The 24,170-nt window shown below is 35.7% G+C and overlaps 2 long non-coding RNA genes across 2 annotated transcripts; both read left to right on the top strand.

The window, feature by feature from the left end:
• Nucleotides 1–1,924: 1,924 nt before the first annotated feature.
• On the top strand, nucleotides 1,925–5,346 carry LOC144350772 (uncharacterized). Its single transcript, XR_013420334.2, has 2 exons — nucleotides 1,925–2,038; nucleotides 5,096–5,346. It is a non-coding gene; the product is annotated as an uncharacterized LOC144350772 (long non-coding RNA).
• A 3,003-nt stretch (nucleotides 5,347–8,349) lies between these two features.
• Nucleotides 8,350–22,968, top strand: LOC144350773 (uncharacterized). The gene is made up of 2 exons (XR_014929499.1): nucleotides 8,350–8,420; nucleotides 22,721–22,968. It is a non-coding gene; the product is annotated as an uncharacterized LOC144350773 (long non-coding RNA).
• Nucleotides 22,969–24,170: the final 1,202 nt, after the last annotated feature.

Genomic DNA, 24,170 nt, shown 5'->3' with positions numbered 1-24,170 from the left:
GCTTCATGTTACTGTAAACTGATTGACATTTGAAAGTAATAACCGACGTCTTGTTTATATAAGATGATTTTGAAAATACGAGCGTTTCCATATATTGACCATTTGTATATTAATGATAAGGTATACAGCGATAATATAATTAACAAATTACTGATTATACCATAAGTTTTAGTTCTATTTAGATTTCGCCAGACAACATTGTTTCATCAGTTAAATTTTAAGCGAGTTTTAAACTACTGTTAATATCGAAAGTGTCGCTATTTTGGTTCCCTAACTATCGAATCAGTACACTTTCCTTTTTTCATTCATTTTTGACTTACTATTTCTCAAAACCTAATTGCTTCTATAACTTTTGAGTTACAAGTGATTAAACATTTTAGAAAATGCTGTTTCCCTAGCAAACAGAAACATAATCTAATCGATATTTACTTGCTTTCAAGAGAGATCCTCTCCTGACGATACTTTAACAAAAATATATGCAGAGAGCTTAGCTACTGAGTCATCTTTAACCCCTCAAACCGAATTGACTCGCAGGAAATTTGTTTATTTTAGCTCACCATGCATCACACAAATGTACGAATAATTCCGGCACTATTCAGGGCGAAGTAGTTTCGCAATCGTCAAATATGCGTAGACGTATTTTAAACATCCGAACAGAACAAAACCCTCGTTTATCGTTTTCAGTATAGATCATTAACAATGTGTATACAAAAAATAACATTTGCATAATGTCGATAGTTGTAAATCTATATTGTGAACACCAATTAAACTGCAGATAATAATCACGTGCAGACGGTCTCTCAGCACGTGCCGATAAAGGTGGTAATCCTCAAGCTGCCAAAATAACAGTAACTTGGTCCACTCGGTTCGAGCCAATATCACACCCTTAATATTTCGTTTCACAAAGAATTTGTTCTAATTGAAACATTTGGACTTTTGAATATTACATTCCGTTTAAATGCAACTGTCGTGGAGATCAATGTAAATGTTTTACGTAATGCTTTTTTCAAGTAATTTACGTTCTCAAAACTAAAAAAGAATCTCTCAGAAAAACCCCCCTCATGAAACGCACAAGTACGGACATGCACAACAAATCGATGCGTAATCTGTTGAAAAAATACGGGGAGAATTTTAGATACAATATAACTTCAACAAATACTTGAAAATTGTGAATAAGTCGCCATAAAAAGGATCGATACAAATGAAAAAAATGTTCGTCGAAAGCAAAATAAGTGTAGTAACATAGTTTGTTACCACATTCCGTAAATATACACCCAGAATGCATTATTCCCATAAACAAGCACACTAAACTCAGGACACAACTAGGATTTCCAATTTGTGTCAAGTTGATGTGCAGCTGGTATAATATTTTTAAATCTTCGTTTTGTGTAGTTAGAATGCTATTCTACAAAACATTAATTCAAGGCACTGATGACGGCAATAATGGACCCGGTGATTATGCGTTATGTTCAACAATGTATTACCGTTTACAATATGTTACACATGTACTATGCGCCGAATAAAAAAAAATTAAAAACTAATAGGCTCTCTCAAGAAATATCACGGCAACTACATCAAAGTATCTCATCTATATAAGTGGCATACGACGGAAGAAATCTAGTGGCGCCAACATGTACATTGTCTGGTTTGTACTGATTTTAATAACCATTTAGACCAGTATTTAATATTTGTCAAGACAAAATTGACTGTTCATTATTAGATTATTCGTGATAAAGTAACGCGTCATTCCTCATTGAAATGCACATTTCACGAGCTTAATTATAACTATATAGTCTGTATACATAATAACATATTTTGAATATACATTGAAATAAATGGAAACCTTTTCACAAGATTATGCACGTCTACACATTGCTTTGCACAGTTGCGTAGTTATTTCTATTTTTAGATTAAATATTATAAATACATTTATTACAGTGGTACTTCCAGTAAACGTAACGTATTCAGTAGAATATCAACGTTTTAACTTGCGTGTCGCTGTATCGAGAAGTATACGGAGTCCTGCAGTAGTTCTAAGGTAAATAGTTGTTATATTCCATATTGCATATTTAGCCAATGTCATACAAGCGCTCGGGAATGATAAAGACCTGACAACAATTGTCTAGGACATATTATTGTACATGCAAATATGGTATCTATTAATTTCAATTGGTATAGGAGTGAAAATATCACGCGTTACTGAAATGTGCAGATTAAAATATCTGTGGAATGGTTGGTGTTATTTTATTCACTCGGTAACCGGCGATATTTTTACGATTGCAATGAAAACAGAACAGCTTTTTAATATAAATAAACGTAATTCATTCAGGACGGAACAAATTAAAATATTGTTCAGCAATTATGTATTTCAGATTTTCCATGAAAACATTTTCCAACTATATCCATGTACTATAGTGTATCAATGTCTGGTAGCTTCGAAAAAGCTATTTCTTGTGGCTTTCGCTGTAGCTGATAGCCATGGTGGATGTCGCTGTGTTTAAAATACACTGGAAAACAAAACAGGAGTAAGAGATAATGACGAACAAGGAGATTTTATATTTAGCCAATGGATATATCTTCAACTTTGTCATTCTCCCTAACGTAAAGCAGCAATGTACCTACTGAAATTTCAAGTATGCGTGTCACCGACAGGACATGTAGCTTCATCGCCCCTCTCGCCCGGCGTAGGTCTCTACTTTCCCTTCTTTAAATTCCATTGCGATATCCATCAAAACGGTAGTATATGACACCTATTCACTATTGTTTTGATCAATGTCCAAATTTCAACACGATGTAGAGAAAGTGTATTACGTCCTTATTTTATTAATGGCAATGATCATGAATTAAGACCGACTATTTGCGTCTCTGTGTGGTGGTATGATTTTGAAAAAAAAAATATTCGAAAGATCACGCATGTCTACACATAGCTTTGCACAGTTGTTTCTATTTTCAGATAAAGAGCATTATACTATAAATATATTTTACAGTTATTTTACATCCATTATATGCCACGTATGCTGTAAAGGGGCAACGTTTTTACTTGCGATTCACTGCATCGAAAATTATACGAAAATTAGTTCTGAAATTATAGTTCTAAGACAAATAATTGATATATATATATATATATATATATATATATATATATTAGCCAGTGTCGCATAGCGCACGGAAATTCAATTGTTTATATTCACACAATACTATATTCACACTAAATTATTCTAATTTAAACATATCAATGTAACGTTTAAGTGTAATTCCTTTCGCGTGTAACACTGACTTTAGGTCATGTCGCTTGTGACCTTAGAAACCTTAGTACCACAATATAATGAATATTTTGACAATTTAACAATCCAGTCATGTATGCATAATATGGCATTAATACCTTGAATGCGTCTGTTTTCAAAACACCTTATTGCAAAATTAGATGAAAAGAAATGCTATTAAATTTCAATACGAGTTTACAATGTCAACAACCGCCATGTCACAAGTGCGTTAAATAATAATCCGCGCATAAAATCTTTAATGCCAAGAGTCATTTGGGACAGTCTTCTGAAATCAGACCTATTTTTATCGCTGAGCTGAGGTTATTCACCACCATAACGCAATATTTTCTATTTTACGATGAATAGCAGCTAATTAAACATAACTCGCTCTTATAATTGTACAAAACTACTGTTTTTTCCGTCTGAAAATTATAATATAACAGGTAATTGTAAGAAAAATAGTTGTAATTCTGACTGAATTCAATACGTACCAATGAATTGCCCAGTTCCATGAACGTATAAAAAATAATATATATTATAAGGCACTTAACTGACAGTGTACTATTGAAAATATAATAACGTAGAACTGCATAACGCTTGCAGTCACACAGTGAAATAAAAATAAATGCCTAAATAAAAGTAATAAACAAAAATGGATGACATTTTATACATATAATTTGCAAACTCTGTAAAATTGGAATTTATTGCACCAATGTCGTTCATAATATTGTGTGTATGTGCGTGTGTCAATCGATGTCAACATATAGTTGCATGGCTTAGGGTTAGTACACGTTTAAGGTATGCTACACTTATATTAAATTTAATATAACTTCGCCATGAAACCATGTAGACATATCTATGTTAAAATGTATGATGTTGATTCTACTGGTCTAATTTGTGTACTATTTAACGTATCTGCTTAAAAATATAGTCATATGTTCTTTCTATAATCCACATGACATGGTGAATTGCAGGAAAAAGTGGCGTTAATATTTGCAAAAAAGTCTTTGCTATATTTTTAGGAAAAAAAATCGACCGAATATTGTTGGCGGTTAGCTTAATATTACCCCCAACGGATCGTTTTGCTCTGAAAAATGGTGTATTTTTCCTCATTTGTAGCAACTTGTCTCTTTCTTCAGTTTCATGTCGTATTCAAGATGGCGGCCCCATATAATAAATATCCGGCGCATTTATTTTATTATTACTTGAGCGCTAGCTGGCTGTGGAGAGGAGTATTTAGAAATAGGCTATATTATATATTTGTTTAGCAATATAAATTTGGGAAGCAATATATCATAATTATGCACATAACCTACTTGTTATTCTGGTTCAACTTATGGAAGAGTGAAAACTAGACAAGTTGTGTATTCCAAAGTAGGGCAGAAATATTAAAATACGGTGAATAAATCAATTTTTGAATACAACTGATTAATAGAGAATGTACAACCCATTTTACTTACGAAGCAGTGGGTAGTCAGTGTTTCAGGTCGTAAGTATCTACCTCATGCTTTAATGCAGACATAATACGCCGTGCTCAATTAACGCAGGAATACTTCTATATTTAAACAAACAAGTAATAGTAACTGTAAATAACGACGTATGAAAAAAAATGACAGTAGTTTTCTTAGTATTTGGTTTTGTTCAAATTAAATAATTATCTATTTATTCTTTAATATAAATTGTTCACTTTCTATGTTCATGATACAGTGGCGACCATGATGTTGGTACACAATTAAAACAAAAGCATGGGGACTTATTTTTTGAATAAAATACAACGACTAAAAAGGGATAAATTCAGCAGGATATTTCACTTTATTTATGTTTTTTTCTAGAAATGGCACGTGTTCCTATGCTTATTTTGATATGCATGGTCGCTACATCAATGAGCTTCGGGGGGAAGCGAGTTCCTCCATCCGAGCTATCATCCGATATCCAACTTGAAGATAATGAACGAACAAGTGAAAACCATGATTACCGTTCAGAAGATCTACATGTCCTCTTGGACACTGGTGTCGTAGTACCTGGTACAACTTGAACGAGTAAATCATTTGAATAAACGAGCAAAGTTTGCGATAATACAGTATACATGTAGTCATTTGTAAATTTTTCTACTTATTGTATTAAGTGTTACTTGTATTAGATATTAGGAAACCGATGTTAGTATACCACAATGAGGATTGAAATACGAATACACTCAAATGATCGAAAATATAATATTCACCTTCAATCCTACATTATATGCACACACACAAATAAATAAAAAGTAATAACCATACGTCCTTCATGCATAGGACTAAGTGGAAATGAATAGAATGCATTGGAGGCAATTCGTCATGACTGGGGACAACTCATATTTTTGTAAAGTGTATTCAACAGTACCGGAATGCATCTTTCCCAAACAATCCGAGATTGGCTGCTCAACATGATAAATGAACATTCATTTAACTATATGGATATGGGAAGTAATATATATCCATTTGTAGTAGACACAACATGATTGTATTGCTCGTGTGCGTGTTTACTGCCATATGAATGAATTAAATCCTGTGAATTGAGAACATTATTTAGATCGGTAAATAATATTTGTTCAGTTTTTTTGACAAAAATGTAATGGCGTGACGAGAATTATATCAAAAAATGTAAATGAATAGGTACAATATCGTATGAAAGCTTCCATTTAAGAAACACTACTTTCAATTTGGCTGAGCGCCTGTTTTTGACAAGTCGATATAAGGTATCAATATTTATTAATATTTACAAAATTAAATTAGTCATAACAAAACTCTAAATACAGAAGACATTCCAGCAATACAATAAAACTTCACATAAATTATAGGCGCATTCACATAAAAGAAAATCATTAAAATTTTAATTTTAGAAATTTTACCACATGCTTACATTTTGCTGTTAGTCTTGAGATAGTGTTTGCATTGTGTTGACTCTTGTTGTATATTAGTGGTTGCGTAGACCCAAGTTAGTAAAATAATAATAAGCATTCAAGAATTCTGTTAAATAAAATAAATGACCACAGATTCCATTGTACTGGGGTAAATTGACAATAAATATGTATTTTCATGATTGTTTTATTGTTGTGTGCAACTCATGCTAGTTACCACAGAGTTCACATAAAATAAATGTTTTTTTTTATCTCAACAGCTGATCTCAAACTTTCATACACATATTTTCTGACATTCAATAACTATTTAGGCATAGTCTTTAAATACAGGATACGCCAGGGTTATATTCAGACAAATTCGGAAATTCTGTGCTGTGATCCACTACAACGACAACTAAACAAATAGTTAAATAATATGAGGCCATTACGAGGGTACCGCTAATTATTCATGGAGACAGTACAACGGGAGTATGTGCGTCGGTTGATGCGACCACGTCCTGACTGAGAACATCTCTTCCTCCCAAGGATATATCATAGGAATAGCGAACTACTTCGTGTGGGGTCTTGTCAAACCATGTGGGCTGCCATGTTTGTTTTCATTAATAGAGGACTTTTACGCGCGTAATATTTGGAATTCCCAAAAATATAATTTGATATAATGCAATCCCGCAACATTATGGCACGTTGCAACTTATGGCGTTACGGCGACAGATATAAATTATAATCAGTCATATAAAGAGACTAAATTGCAGTTCTATGAATAACGAAATTTGCAAACAAATTTTTCATATACAGTAAAGTATCCTTCCAAAATAAATGTTTATGACTTCTTATTTTTTCAAAAGTATTGCAAAATATATTCGCTTGATTGATGTCTGAATGGAAACTCTGTCTTTCATTCATGGCAATTATCTACTTTTGTCTATAGTAAAATATCCGTATAAGGGAATCTCCAAATCACTTATAATGAATTAGTCATTGTCTTATACCTTCGACAACAATTGTCAGAAAGAATGCTTTCAGGTTTCAAAAACAATTTTCCAGTGCCATGTGCATCTGTTTTGCTTGTTGGATAATTTTTTATTCTCTAAGTTATTTTAGGTAAAGTTTCTGATTTTGTACTTTATTTGTAAGTAAATTTTGCGGTGAATTGCAGCAGTAACTTATTTCTACACTCACTGAAAACACGAAAGTATAATATAAACATGCAGTATAAAACAAAACAACACTATATACACAATCAATTGAAAATCTACCTTGTATCTACAAAAATATACAAAATCTCACGGCACACATCAAATGTAAATTTGGAACATTTTCATTGTAATTTATTTCATTTTTTTAACGTTATGGAACAAAGTGATTTTCTGACTAATGTTTTAGGGACATAACAAATGCAATCGCCCCCTCTAATGATATATGATATAAAATGAGATTTATTTTATTAAATTGTTTTTGTAGATAAGTTGAGCTACTGTCGTTGACAAACATCAAAATCATAATTTAGGCGAAGTTGTGTAACCCTGTTATTCACATTAAAACTATTTACTTTATCTTGTTCCAATTGACCCTCGTATGTTCGGGGGGGGTATATTAAACAAATCTGACCATTTTATTCTTGCAGATTTGTACATATATCACATGTACAATGGACATTGTTGTTTTTGTAACAAAACACCATTTTATATTTTACAATACTAGTACTAGTTCAGCTGTGCTCAGCATCTAGTCATCGTTCTAATGATACAGAAATAATATGCAAAACTATGCATTACACTTTAAACCTTTAAACTCCACAAATACCAAATGTAATGTATCTGTCTTTATTGTCATAATATAATATAAATCTCTTCAACTTTTCAGTACTTTTAATTAAGTATTGTAAAATCAATCTTGTGTGCCAAATATCACATTTTGAATAATTGTTGCCTATTACTCAAACAACACTAATAATGCGGAATGCAAAATTATTCAATCAGAATTCGACGTAACCAACCAATTCTTTTTGGTTCACTCGAGTTTAAAAAATATTTTTGTGGCTAGTGACTCGGGACTGGAATACAGTTGTTTAGTCATACGTGTGTGGGGAGTTCTTCTGCTGAGCTGCACAGGTGGTTGGTGAGGTTTGAATATTTATCTATAATCGAAAACGTTACGTAACGAAAATACTTCCAACATAGGGTACTTGGCTGTATTTTACGGTACAGTCAATAACAGAGGTTGCTGCGATAATCTAGTAAATAGCATACATTTTGATATTGGTAAGTAGGGCGCTAAACCAGGTAATATGACGTTGTGGCTGTATTTGCGATCTCAGTCCAGCTTACTATCACACGACAACCAATAGTTAAGCATGCGTAGAATATTTGATATTTGTGTCAGAATACCACGCTTCATGTTTCTGTAAACTGGTGAAAGTGAAAACCGACGTCTTGTTTATATCAGGTGATTTTGAAAGAATGACCATATATTGATTTTTTTGTATATCACTTGTCACGAGGTGTTTGAATCATATCAGAAACTGTATTATTAAAAGAACACGCTTGTTTTTATGTAATTTTGTATTTATTAATTCATTGTTATAGTATATATTGATAAAAGCACAGAGGTAGGTTTTATAGCCCAGTAGGTAGCCGCATTTGTCACTACACGTACAGAAAGTACCTATTATTTGACCTCAAGGTCGCACTTGGACACTGCTGGACAAGTATCTATTTGATGAATGAACAGGTGTCGCGGACCAATTAGCGATTGACACCATTAGCCATGTGATGGCAGGGTATTTAAAAAACGGAGACAGCGTGGTGCTCGGTTGTTGCTGCTTGAGATCTTGACCGACATGTACGCTTTGTACGACCCTGGAAGCGGCGAGCAGTACTACCGCATACTACGGTAACCATAGTCGAACCCGCCATTGAACATCAGTCTGAAGTCTAACTGGGAAGGAAGCCTTGGCGATGTGGACGAGAAAGGAGAGTTCAAATCGCTAATTACCGTCGCTGGCTTCTTATAATTCACCTGGCGACGCTGCCGACTGACACTGTTCGACGCACGTCTGGAAACGTCAGGTACCGAACATTCCTTACACACACACTAGTTAGTCTTGGGCTTTAAGTTATATTATCTTGTTAATTTTTAGAATTGTTATTTTCCTGGCCAGTTTATTTATGTAACATTTTAGGAGCACTGATATACGTGACCTCCCCTGGTCACAGGGTCGTTACCGACTTTGCTGTGGTGTCTACAGTGCGAAATATCGTAACCCCACCTTTTGCCAATAACATAGTTGCGTTGGTGCGTGGTGAATGCCGCGTGTATTGCTGAACCTCTGCAAGGACGGGCGATACCGACGGAGAGAACTGTAGCAATTATATGTTTTGTGTACCTAATAAACCATGGTTTCACGTAATTCATGTGTAGTGTCGTATGTGTAAGATTAGGCCGGTGTGCATTATTGCTGCTTATATGTGCATATAGTCATATTGAACTCTACTGGAGCCCATCAGTTTAAATTTTACCTGTGTTACACGAATTGTGTATCGTTATATTGGTTAAGAACCCGCACACGAGGTAGTAAAAGTATTACTTACTATTTGGCATTTTTGGTTAATGTTTGACCCTGTGACCTTGTGACATTTGGTGTCAGAAGTGGGATATTGTACGACTGAATATACAGTACGCTATACTGTTAATTACTGTGGGCTACGGTATTACTATATGCATTTTAAACCGGTTACGCTTACATATATCTTGGTTACTTTAATTAATTACTCAACAGTGTATAATATCTATCACGTTCAGATTTTCCCTGTGCTAGTATTCGTTCTAAGTAAAGTCTAAACATGGCTAAAGTATATGTTAATGGCAAACATAAAAATCCGGCAGTTGCCGATTTACAAATTCAAGGGGGTCAAATTGGGTTAACTGGGGAGAAGTTAGAGGATTGGATGGCGGCCCTATATACATCGATACTTGAAAAAGAAAGAGCTGAACGAGCGGCAAAGAGAGAATATGAGAGAGCAAGACTTGAAAAAAAGGATAGAACAAGCTGCTAAAATTGAGCAATAAAAAGGTATAGCAGAAAGGGAAAAGATAGAACAAGCTGCTAAAATTGAGCAAGAAAAAGCTAAAGCTGAGAAAGAAAGGTTAGAACAGGTGGTCAAAATCGAGAGGGAAAAGGCTGCCCAGTCAGTTAAACTTGAGCAAGAAAAGGGTAAACTCGAGAGGGAAAAAGCTGCACAAGCTATAAAACTTGAGCAAGAAAGGCTAGAGCAAGTAGCTGAAATTGAACTTGCAAAATTAAAAGCTGAAAGAGAGGCTGCCACTGAATTAGCTCAGCTCGATTTTAAGACTAAACTTGAATTGCAAAATAATACAAATTCGTCTCCCTTTGCTACAAAAATTCAGTCCCCTCCCAATTTTAAAGACAGTGATGACATGGATATGTATATAAATCGGTTTGAAAATGTTTGCTCAGAATTGTGGGTGGAAGCAAGACATTTGGGGTGTGGCATTTAGTGGTCAATTACCAGGGAAGACATTGGCTGTTTGTGATGCACTGTCCGTAGATGAGACTCGTGACTGGGATGTAGTCAAGCGTGTTATGCTGAAGGCGTATGGGTTGACAGAGGAGGGATATCGTATCAAGTTTCGTCAGGCACGTCCGACAAAATTTGAGACTGCAAGGCAATTTATAGTTCGACTTGAGCACTACTTGACACAGTGGGTTAATATGGCAGGTGTTTTGAATACTGTGGAGGCACTGAAAGACTTTTTCTCGCGTGAACAGTATTATAGCACATGTAGCCCTGAAATGTTAGTGTTCTTGAGGGAACACCAGTGTCAAGACTCAAGTGAAGTTGCAAAATTTGCTGACCTCAGGAATGAGGCACGTCACAGATGTTCACGTGTCGGGCATAAGCGGAAAGACTCATGCCAAAATTGGGCAAGATGGCAAATTATTAACAGCCACTTGTGGAGTTGCGGTAGAAAATGACTCATTCTCTCGATTCTCCGACCACTGCCACATCAACGTGCATCATTATACCACATGCAACTACCACCAACACACATTCAACATGTCAACCTGTTGACACATTTGAAACATGTTCAGAGGTAATAGAACACAAACTCGATAAACAGGTTGCGGGACTAAAATTGCCCACTACTGAAGGCATGGTCAATGGACAGAAAGTGACAGTACTAAGGGATACAGGGTGTTCTGGGATAGTTATTCAAAAGAACCTGGTACGTCCCTCACAGTTCACTGGTAGACATCGTACTTGTGTACTAGCAGATGGTACATGGAAACGAGTCCCTGAAGCCGAGCTGGAGGTCCGCACTCCGTACTACACTGGAATTGTCAAAGTTGCATGCATGACCAACCCCCTCTTTGATGTGCTGATAGGTAGTTTTCTGGGAGCAATGGATGTTCACACTTCATGTGAGCGGCATTGTGGTACTTATAGTGGAGGTGAAATTCCTTGTGACGTGAATGTCACTAAATCAAAACATTCAGGTGAAATTCCCAATGACACAGATATGAGTGTCCAAACACAAAGACCCGAGGGGTCAGTCAGGTGGACAGGTGGACTGAGGATTGAGGGAGATTCCCTAACCCCTGCCCAATATGGCACCAATTATGTAGGTGCAAGTCTTGTTTTTTGACATGGTGAACACGGGTGGCAATCCTGAGGGACAGGTGGCAGAGGGTAAGCTAGCAGACTGTCACGAATGTCAAACATTAAATCATGTTTATGTTGTATGTCGTGATGGTGGCGTTTTGTGTTTGTCTTACGGCGATAGATAGGCAATGTTGTTTTTGGCGATAGATAATTGTTAAATATAGAGTGGCAAGATGTTTCTTTTAGTCAGCACTAGGGAAGCGGACTTTGATAGAACCCGATCTGAACGTTCATGTTATCAAATGTGGATGTCCGATCTTGTAGGTACCACAGTAAGCCATTGAATAATATTGCATCATGGGAGTTTGTGATCTATTCTGGAGGACGTCCGTTCGCCGTTGCTGGCAGTATACCATTTTTTACGTGTCTACTAATCACGCGTTTGCAAGTAACGTTAGAACAATACACTGTGTATTGTCATACAAATTAATGTATTGTGATCTACGGAATGTGCATCATAAAGATAATTCTATTGGCCAATTCCGGCCTACTGCAGTTAACGAGTGGGGAAACTCGCCAGTGAATGACATTCCCGATTTTGGTTCTGAACTGGATGTGCCTTCTAATTTATGTTACTGGCTACGGAGGTGTACTGCGGTGCAAGGGAATCCACCCGGACCACTCTCCTTCTACAAGTTACGAATATTGGACAGATAAACTCTGTAATTGATTGGTATCGTGCTCGACTGAGTGTGCAGCGTGTATTCTACGACTACAGTGCTTCTGACTGCGTTTTGTAATTACCGTCGTCGCCACCGTTAGCAGAGACTCGCTGGAAAATACACCGTTATCATGCAAAGACCCGTTTTCATCTAGTTTGAAGAAACTGTATGTAGGTAGGGCTGTAGGGCTGTATCCGATCGCCAGTATATTATTTGCGTCCGTTGTTTGTTATGTACGTTTGTCTCTTAGTTTTATGCATGCATGCAAGATTCTATGTTAGACAATTATTTACATTATCGATTTAGGCATTTCCCCGTAATAGTATAACGTAATCCACTACCCCTTTATAGAGGGTTTGGCATTTCTTGCCTACCCTTTTCCCGTGTGGAAATATTACAATATTATTACTGAATTATATTTCTAGTGTTATATTTTTGTGTAACAACACAACGTGTACCCCACTACCCCTTGTAACGGGTCAGGCATTTCCTGCCCATCTTTTAGGTGTGTGGAATAAAGTACGTTGTTTAAGCCTTACTCGTGTAGCGTGTACTTGTTGTTTATGTCGCATATAAATTATACAACTGTCTTAAGTTTCGAATTATTAAAGGACCCAGTTCACAGGGGTGTTATGGGTGTCATTTGTTTGGGACAATTTGAAACCTTAGCTCAACCCAACTAGCACCCTGTGACACAGACCCTCTCGACCACTATGCAAGATGGTGCCAATGACCAGTCTAGTGGGCTGGAAATACTTGAGGTTACACAAGGTGTTGAGACAAGAACACAGTCTCGGACCAAAAAGCATACGCAGAAGTTAGTGGTACCTGAATTCAAGACTCATGATCTTGACCCCTGACAATTTGCGTGAATTACAACAAAATGACTCGAGTTTAAAGCGATTATTCAGGCATGCATCTGAGAAAACACCGGTAGCGACAGGAAAATCAAATATAACTAGTTTTCATGTTAAAAAGGGTCTATTGTACCGAAAATTTCGATCACTTAATTTTGATTTTAGGCGCATTATCAGTCAGTTGGTAGTTCCTTCTACATTTCGATCTGATGTCATGAGATTAGGCCTTGACTCCATCGTGGGGGAATATTTGGGTGTACAGAAAACACAAGATAAAATATTTTCCCAATTCTACTGGCCAGCGATGCATGATGACATTAAACGGTATTGTCGGTCATGTGACTCCTGCCACTTAGTGCCATGTCCTTAATTGATATTCCATTCAAACGGGTAGGCAGGACTTGGTGGGGCCAATCCAACCAATTACTACTAGTGGGTGCCAATATATACCTACAGTGGTTGATTATGCAACCAGTTATCCTGAAGCTACACCTCTAAAAATGTTCTCTACTGAAGTAGTAGCAGAAGCACTGGTTACTATTTATAGTCGTGTTGGTAAACCTGAAAAGGCTCTCACTGACACAGGTCGTAAGTTTGTTGGTGATGTTATGCAAGAGATTAGTAGACTCCTGTCAATTAAACGGCTCATCACGACTCCATATCACCCACAAACAAATGGCCTATGTGAACGTTTTAACGGCGTTCTTAAGTCCATGCTCAAACGCATGTGTAGAGAGCGACCGAAGGACTGGGTCCGTTACATAGCACCATTATTGTTTGCATACAGCGAAGCTCCGCAAGCCAGTTTGGGGTTCTCCCCATTTGAACTGTTGTATAGGAGAACAGTAAGGGGTCCAATGACCATCATGCGGGAGCTGTGGACAAAAAAGATCACAAACACAGAAGTTAAGAGTACATATGAATACGTCATTGACCTACGAAATCGATTGGAGGAAACTTGTAAAATGGCGCAGACAGAACTGAGCAAGTCCAGTGATCGGTATTGGGTCCATTTTGATAAACGTACAAATCCCCGATCTTTCAACACAGGCGAGATGGTACTGTAGTTGCTTCCTACACCCATGATATGCTGCGGATGGAATGGCAAGGACCCTATCGTGTTAGAGAACGAATCGAGCGGAATGATTATCGTATAGAAAAGGATGGTATTGGTAAACTGTACCATGTCAATCTGTTGAAGAGTACGAGGTAAGATACTCTACTGATGATAATGCAAACACGAACATACACACTAATTCTTCAACTGTACCAAAGGACACTTCTATGTGCGTGTCTACTGGCTTGATTGAAGTCATAACTAACGACCATGGCGTAGAAGGTCCAGAGCACATTAATGGGGACTTGATATAATTAGTAAAGAAAATGCGGTAAAGAAAACGTTCAAGATGTGCATTTGGGTTCTGAACTTAGCGATTCCCAGATTAAAGAGGTACAAGGGATATTGAGAGAATATACTGCTACACTTGCAGACATACCAGGAAAGTCGAACATCGGGTGCCATGACATACAACTGACCTCAAATGACCCTATACGTTCTAAACCATACAGTACCCCTTTTGCAACACGTAACGCTGTGATTAAAGAAGTACGTGATATGATAGAACTAGGAATCATTAAACGGTCTTATTCACCTTATTGCTCACCCATTGTGCTTATTAAGAAGCCTGATGGAAGTCTTCGGTTTTGTACTGACTTCCGAAAGCTCAATAAGATCACAATATTCGATGCTGAGACAATGTCTAACCCAGAGGAATTATTTGCACAATTGGCTGATGGTAATTACCTGACCAAACTTGATCTTACTAAAGAGTTCTGGCAAATACCTTTAGCTCCTGAGGCGAAAGTCAAAACTGCATTTTTTACCCCACTTGGTTTTTTTCAATATCGTTACCTGCCATTTGGACTTGTAAATAGTCCCAGTACGTTCAATCGCACTATGCGAACGGTTCTGATGGGTACTGAAGGAGAGGTTGTTAGTTTAGTGGATGACATTTTGATATATAGCAAGACTTGGCAATCCCATCTGAAGCGATTCAAAGATGTATTGAATCGCCTCCAGAAGGCAGGCTTAACGGCTAAACCATCAAAATGCTATATTGGTTTCACTCAGCTTGAATTTCTTGGCCATGTAGTAAGGGAGGCCAATTGATTCTAGTCCCAGGAAAGGTTCGTGCATTGCAGAATGCTCCGCGACCCCTGACAGTAACTAACGCTAGGTTATTTGTGGGGCTAGTGGGTTATTATTGCAAATTTGTTCCAAACATTGCTGCCATTGCTGCACCTCTACACGAACTTACAAAGAAGGGTAAACCTAGGAAAGTCGATTGGGAGCCTTGCCATAAGCTGGTATTTGAACAGCTCAAAAATATTTTGAGTATTGCCCCTGTATTGCGACTTCCCGATTTTGAGCGAACTTTCGTTCTACAGACGGACGCCTCGGCAACGGGCCTTGGAATGGTCTTGTTTCAATATTATGATGATGTTGCATTTCCAGTGGCGTATGCTAGCCAGAAGGTGAGCCACGCAGAGTCGCATTATGCGGTGATTGAAAAGGAATGCCTGGCCATAGTTTGGGGAATAAAAAACTTTCATCCATATCTATACCTCCGTGAATTTTCGATTGAAACCGACCACAAGCCTCTAGTCTATATGAAAACCGCTGAATGTTCTAATAGTCGAATTATGCGATGGGCTATATATCTTCAATCATTCTTCTATCGAATAATTAGTATAAAGGGTAATCATAACCTAGGGGGAGATTATTTAAGCAGAAATCCTGAGGTTTTAGTACAATAGCCAATATGGTGTTGCATTTAATATAGTAAATTGTTGTTATATGTAATTTACCTGATCCGTGACTTCAATGAATTGTATTGTTGACATAACCATAATACCATATTTAATGGCATGGTTACATCATGGGGGTATGTCACGAGGTGTTTGAATCATATCAGAAACTATATTATTAAAAGAACACGCTTGTTATTATGTAATGTTATATTTATTAATTCATTGTTATAGTATAAATTGACAAAAGCCCAGAGGTAGGTTTTATAGCCCAGTAGGTAGCAGCATTTGTCACTACACGTACAGAAAGTACCTATTATTTGACATCGAAGTCGCACTTGAACACTGCTGGACGAGTATCTATGTGATGAATGAACAGGTGTCGCGGACCAATTAGCGATTGACACAATTAGCCATGTGATAGCAGGGTATTTAAAAACGGAGACAGCGTGGTGCTCGGTTGTTGCTGCTTGAGATCATGACCGACATGTACACTTTGTACGACCCTGGAAACAGCGAGCAGTACTACCGCATACTACGGTAACCATAGTCGAACCCGCCATTGAACATCAGTCTGAATTCTAACTGGGAAGGAAGCCTTGGCGCTGTGGACGAGAAGGGAGAGTTCAAGTCGCTAATTACAGTCGCTGGCTTCTTATAATTCACCTGGCGACGCTGCCGACTGACACTGTTCGACGCACGTCTGGAAACGTCAGGTACCGAACATTCCTACACACACACTAATTAGTCTTGGGTTTAAGTTATATTATCTTGTTAATTTTTAGAATTGTTATTTTCCTGGCCAGTTTATTTATGCAACATTTTAGGATATACGTGATTAGTAGGGTACGCCGTTCCTACCATGGTCACAGGATCGTTACCGACTTTGCTGTGGTGTCTACAGTGTGAAATATCGTAACCCCCGCCTCTTACCAATAACATACTAGTAGTTGCGTTGGTGCGTGGTGAGGGCCGCGTGTAGTGATGAACCTCTGTAAGGACGGGCGATACCGACGGAGAGAACTGTAGCAAGTATATGTTTTGTGTACCTAATAAACCATGGTTTCACGTAATTTATGTGTAGTGTCGTAAGGGTAAGATTGGCCGGTGTGCATTATTGCTGCTTATATGTGCATATACTCATATTGAACACTACTGGAGCCCATCAGTCTAAATTATACCTGTGTTCCACGAATTGTGTAATTTTATATTGGTTAAGAACCCGCACACGAGGTAGTAAACGTATTGCTTACTATTTAGCATTTTTGGTTAATATTTTACCCTGTGACCTCGTGACATCAATGATAACAAGTTACTAATTATACCATAAGTTTTAGTTCAGTTAGATTTCGTCTGACAACATCGTTTCATGAGTTAAATATTAAGCGAGTTTTAAACTGAAACGAATTTTGAAACGACTTGTTAATATCGAAAATGTCCCCATTTTGGACTTGTCGAATCAATACATTTGTTTCCTTAATTTTTGACTTGCTATATCTCAAATCCTAATTTCGCCTATATCTTTTGAGTTGTAAGTGATTAAATATTTTAGAAAATTCTGTTTCCCCAGCAAACAGAGCCATAATCTAATCGATATTTACTTGCTTTCAAGAGAGGTCCTCTCTTGACGATACTTTTAAAAAAAGAGAAATTATGCAGAGAGCTTAGCTACTGAGTCATCTTCAATCGAATTGACTCGCATGGAATTTGTTTATTTTAGATCACCATACATCACAAAAATGTGCGAAAAATTCCGGACGTAGTTTCGCAATCGTTGAATATGCGTGGACGTACTTTTAACATTCGAACAGAACAAAACCCTCTTTTGTCGTTTTCAGTATAGGTCTGTAACAATGTGGTCCAAAAATAAAATATGCATAATGTCGATAGTTGTAAATCTATAATGTGAACATCAATTAAATTGCTGATAATAACTACGCTCAGACGGTCTCTCAGCATGTGCCGATAGAGGTGGTAATCCTTAAGCTGCCAAAATAATTACTATAGATGAGTTCAGAAAGTAGTGAGACAGTAACTTGGTTCACTCGGTTCGAGCTAATATTACATCTTTAATATTTGGTTTCACAAAGAATTTGTTCTAATTGAAACATTTGGACTTTTGAATATTACATTCCGTTTAAATACAAGGAATATGCTGCCTCGGATATCAATGTAAACGTTTTAAGTAATGCTCTGTTCAAGTATTTTACGTTCTGAAAAGTAAATAAAAATCTGTCGTACGAACATGTACAACAAATCCTTGCGTAAGCTGCTGAAAAATTACGGGGAGATTTGTGATGCAATATAACCATAAAAGATACTTGAAGATTGTGGATAATTCGCCATGAAAAGGATCGATACAAATAAAAAATGTTCGTCGAGAGCAATATAAGTGTTGTACGATAGTACGAGGAAAACATGTATTTAAATAGACGGCCTTTGCGTTTGTTACCACATTCCGTAGATTGACAACCATAATGCATTATTCCTATAAACAAGCACAATGAAACTCAGAACACAACTAGGATTTCCAAGTTGTGTCAAGTTGATGTGCAGCTGGTATAATATTTGTAAATCTTCGTTTTGTGTAGTTGGAATGCTATTTTACAAAACATTAATTCAAGGCACTGATGACGGCAATAATAGACCCGGTGATTATGCGTTATGTGCAAAAATGTATTACAGTTTACAATATGTTACACATGTACTATGCGCCGAATAAAAAACAACTCAAAAACTAATAGGCTCTCTCAAGAAATATCACGGCAACTACATCAAAGTATGTCATCTATATAATTGCTATACGACGGAAGAAATCTAGTGGCGCCAACTTGTACATTGTCTGGTTTGTACTGATTTTAATAACCATTTAGATCAGTATTTAATATTTGTCAAGACAAAATTGACTGTTAATCATTAGATTATTCGTGATAAAGTAACGCGTCATTCCGCATTGGAATGTACATTTCACAAAATTAATCATAACAATCCCGTCTGCATACATAATAAAATATTTTGAATATACTTTGAAATAAATGGAAACCTTTTCACAAGATTATGCACGTCTACACATTACTTTGCACAGTAGCGTATTTATTTCTATTTTTAGATTAAGGGCATTATATTATAGTTCTATTACAGTGGTACTTCCAGTAAACGTAACGTATTCAGTAGAATATCAACGTTTTAACTGTATCGAGAATTATACGGGGTCCTGCAGTAGTTCTAATTTAAATAATTGTTATATTCCATATTGCATATTTAGCCAATATCACAAAGCGCTCGTACATTATAAACACCTGGCAACAAGTGTATATGAAATATGGTATCTATTAATTTCTATTGGTATAGGAGTGAAAATATCACGAGTTACTAAAGTGTTCAGATTAAAATATCGGTGAAATTGTTGGTGTTATTTTATTCACTCGGTAACAGGCGATATTTTTACGATTGCAATGAAAACAGAACAGTTGTTCAATATAAATAAACGTAATTCATTCAGGTCGGAACAAATTAAAATATTGTTCAGCAATTATGTATTTCAGATTTTACATGAAAACATTTTCCAACTATATCCATGTAATGTACTATAGTGTATCAATGTCTGATAGCTTCGAAAAAGCTATTTCTTGTGGCTTTCGCTGTAGCTGATAGCCATGGTGGATGTCGCTGTGTTTAAAATACAATGGAAAACAAAACAGGAGTAACAGATAATGGCGAACAAAGAGATTTGAATTTTAGCCAATGGATATATCTCCAACTTTGTCATTCTCCCTAACGTAAAGCAGCAATGTACCTACTGAAATTTCAAGTAAGCGGCGTAGGTCTCTACTTTCCCTTCTTTAAATTCTATATCGATTTCCTTTAAAACGGTAGCATACAACACCAATTCACTGTTCTTTTGATCAATGTCTATATTTGGATCAATTTCAACACGATGTAGAAATAGCGTATTACGTCCCTTATGTTATTAATGGCCGTGATTCTGAACGAACACAGACAATTTTCGTATGATTTTGAAAAAAAAAAATATTCTAAAGATAATACATGTCTACACATAGCTTTGCACAGTATCGCAGTTATTTCTATTTTCAGATTAAGAGCATTATACTATAAATATATTTTAGAGTTGTATGGCCATTATATGCCGCGTATGTTGTAAAAGGGCAACGTTTTTATTGTGTTTCACTGCATCGAATACAATACGAAAATTGGTTCTGAAATTATAGTTCAAAGGCAAATAATTGATATATATATATTTAGCCAGTGTCGCATAGCACACGGAAATTCAATTTTTTATATTCACATAATACCATATTAACACTAAATTGTTCTAATTTAAACATATCAATGTAAAAATGCTAATTTATTTTTGAATGTTAATAACGTCTAAGTGTAATTCCTTTCGCGTGTAACACTGACTTCAGGTCATGTCGCTTGTGACCTTAGAAACTTTAGTACCGTAATATAATGAATATTTTGACAATTTAACTATCCATTCATGTATACATAAACAATATTTAATACCTTGAATGCATCGGTTTTCAAAACACCTTACTGCCAAATTAGATGAAAAAGAAATGCTATTAAATACCAAAACGTGTTTACAATGTCAACAACGGCCATGTCACAAGTGCGTTAAATAATAATCCGCGCATAAAATCTTTAATGCCTAGAGTCATTTGGGACGGTCTTCTGAAATCAAACGTATTTTTATCGCTGAGCTGAGGTTATTAACCACCATAACGCAATATTTTCTATTTTACGATGAATAGCCGATAATTAAACGTAACTCGCTCTTATAATTGTACAAAACTACTGTTTTTTTTCATCTGAAAATTAAAATATAACAGGTAATTGTAAGACAAATAGTTGTAATTCTGACTGAATTCAATACGTACCAATGAATCGCCCAGTATCATGAACGTATGAAAAAAAATAATATATATTATAAGGCAATTAACTGACAGTGTACTATTGACAATATAATAACGTAGAACAGCATAACGTTTGCAGTCGCACAATAATTTAACAGTGAAATACAGATAAATGCCTAAATAAAAGCAATAAACAAAAATGGATGACATTTTATACATATAATTTGCGAACTCTGTGAAATTGGAATTTATTGCTCCAATGTAGTTCATAATATTATGTGTATGTGCGTGTGTCAATCGATGTCAACATACAGTTGCATGGCTTAGGGTTAGTAAAGGTGTAAGGTATGCTACACTTATATTAAATTTAACATGTGTCATAGAACCATGTAGACATATCTATGTTAAGTTACAACGTGTATGATGTTGATTCTACTGTTTTATTTTGTGTACTATATAACGTAACTACTTAAAAATATAGTCACATGTTCCTTCTATAATCCACCTGACATGGTGAATTGCAGGAAGAAGTAGCATTAATATTTGCAAACTACTCCTTGCTATATTTTGAGGTAAAATCGACCGAATATTGTTGGCGGTTAGCTTATATTATCACAACGGTTCGTTTTGCTCTGAAAATGGTATATTTTTCATCATTTGTCACAACTTGTCTCTTTCTTTAGTTTCATGTCGTATTCAAGATGGCGGCCCCATATAGTAAATATCCGGCGCATTTATTTTATTATCACTTGAGCGCCAGCTGGCTGTGGAGAAGAGTATTTAGAAATAGGCTTATATATATTTGTTTAGCAATATAAATTTGGGGAGCAGTATATCACAATTATGCACATAACCCAACTTGTTATTCTGGTTCAACATGTATATATATATATATATTCTTGTTTGTACTTCTATTTAGGTATTCTCAAAGCACCTTTTGTTTTAAAGCTTATAACTGTATGACATAATGTGTCGTATGCACACATACAACTTATGTGAAGAGTAAAAAAAGACATGTTGTGTATTCCAAAGAAGGGCAGAAATATTACAATACGTTGACTAAATCAATTTTTGAATACAACTGATTAATAGAGAATGTACAACCCATTTTACTTACGAAGCAGTGGGATAGTCAGTGTTTCAGGTCGTGAGAGTCTACCTCATGCTTTAATTCATACATAATACACCATGTTCAATTAACGCAGATGTACTTCTCTATATGAACAAAAAAGTAATAGTAACTGTAAATAAAGACGTATGAAGTATAGTTTACAGAAGTTACAACCCATTTTACTTACGAAGCAATGAGTAGTCAGCGTTTCAGGTCCTGAGAGTCTACCACATTCTTTAATGCAAACACAATACGCCGTGCTCAATTAACGCATGAGTACTTCTATATTTAAACAAACAAGTAATAGTAACTGTAAATAACGACGTATGAAAACAAAACGACTGTAGTTTTCTTAGTATTTGGTTTTGTTCAAATTAAATAATTATCTATTTTTTTAATATAAATTTGTTTACTTTCTATGTTCATGATACAGTGACGACCATGATGTTGATACACAATTACCACAAAAGTATGAAAACTTTCTTTTTGAATAAAATACAACGAATAAAAAAGAGTAAATTCACCAGAAAGTTTCATTTTATTTTTATGTGTTTTCTTCTAGAAATGGCACGTGTTCCTATGCTTATTTTAATATGCATGGTCGCTACGACAATGAGCTTTGGGGGTAAGCGAGTTTCTCTATCCGAGCTATCATCCGATATCCAACTTGAAGATAATGGGCCAACAAGTGAAAACCATGATGACCGTTCAGAAGATCTACATGTCTTCTTGGACACTGGTTTCGTAGTACCTGGTACAACTTGAAGGAGTAAATCATTTGAATAAACGAGCAAAGTTTGCGATAATACAGTATAGTCTATTGTACATTTTTCTACTTATTGACGATATTTCATGGAAACCTGGCAATAGTATCAAGTGTTAATAGTGTTAGATATTAGGAATTGTGTTAGTAAACCGATGTTAGTATTGCACGTTGGGGTTTTGAATACGAATACACTCAAATGATCTAAAATATAATATTCACCTTCAATCCTACATTATACACACACAAAGAGACACATAAAAAGTAATAACCATATTTCCTTCATGTATGGGACTAAGTGGAACAGAATAAAATGCATTGGAATCAATTCCTCACGACTGGGCACAACTCATATTTTAGTATAGCGTATTCAACAGTATCGGAATGCATTTTCCTCAAACGATCCGAGATTGGCTGCTCAACATGATACATAACATTTATTTAACTACGACGATATGGGAAGTAATATATATATATATTTCCATTTGTAGTGAACACAACATGTTTTTCTTGTGTGTGTGTTTACTGCCATATGAAAGAATTAAATCCTGTGAATTTAGAACATTACGTTTAAATTTAGATCGGTAAATGAGTATTAAATTTATTTTACGTTTTGTAAAATAATGATCTGACTAGTAGAATGAGTTTGCAGTGAAACTGTAATGTTAAAACCAAACGTGTTATATAACAATTACATACATATAATTACACTGGAAAATTAGCTTTATATTTTGCAAATCTTATCTTATTTGAACCCTGGTCACGTTTATTCTGGTAATGTTGTACATTCTGATAGCTATATATTATTTTAATAGTAAATATGACGTTTATACATATATTGAATAACATTTAATTGGGGGAATTGAAATGTTAACAATTTGCTATTTCAGTCTTTTTTTTACACAAATGGGATGGCGAGCATTATATCAAAACCTCAAAATAACTGTGAAGGGTATGTACACCTGTATATCTTACTTTAAACCAAAACATAATAAGTTATAGTTTCAATATGGCTGGCCGATTTGTTGAAGTGCTACCTTCAGGGAATTGCGAGTGGATAGATGAAGATAAAATATCGTATGAATGCTTTCATTTAAGAAACACTAATTTCAATATGGCTGACTGTCTGTTCTTGACAAGTCGATATAAGGGATAAATATTTATTACTAAATTAGTCTTAACAAACTCTAAATATAGAAATTCGATGTTTTTTTGTATACAAACACGTAACATAACACACATTCTTACA

The sequence above is a fragment of the Saccoglossus kowalevskii genome, chromosome 5 (assembly GCF_978046115.1).
Source record: "Saccoglossus kowalevskii chromosome 5, keSacKowa6.1, whole genome shotgun sequence".
In the NCBI taxonomy this organism is placed as follows: Eukaryota; Metazoa; Hemichordata; class Enteropneusta; family Harrimaniidae; genus Saccoglossus; species Saccoglossus kowalevskii.
The sequence above is the reverse complement of the archived record's forward strand: the minus strand, read 5'-3'. Positions and strand labels throughout refer to the sequence as shown.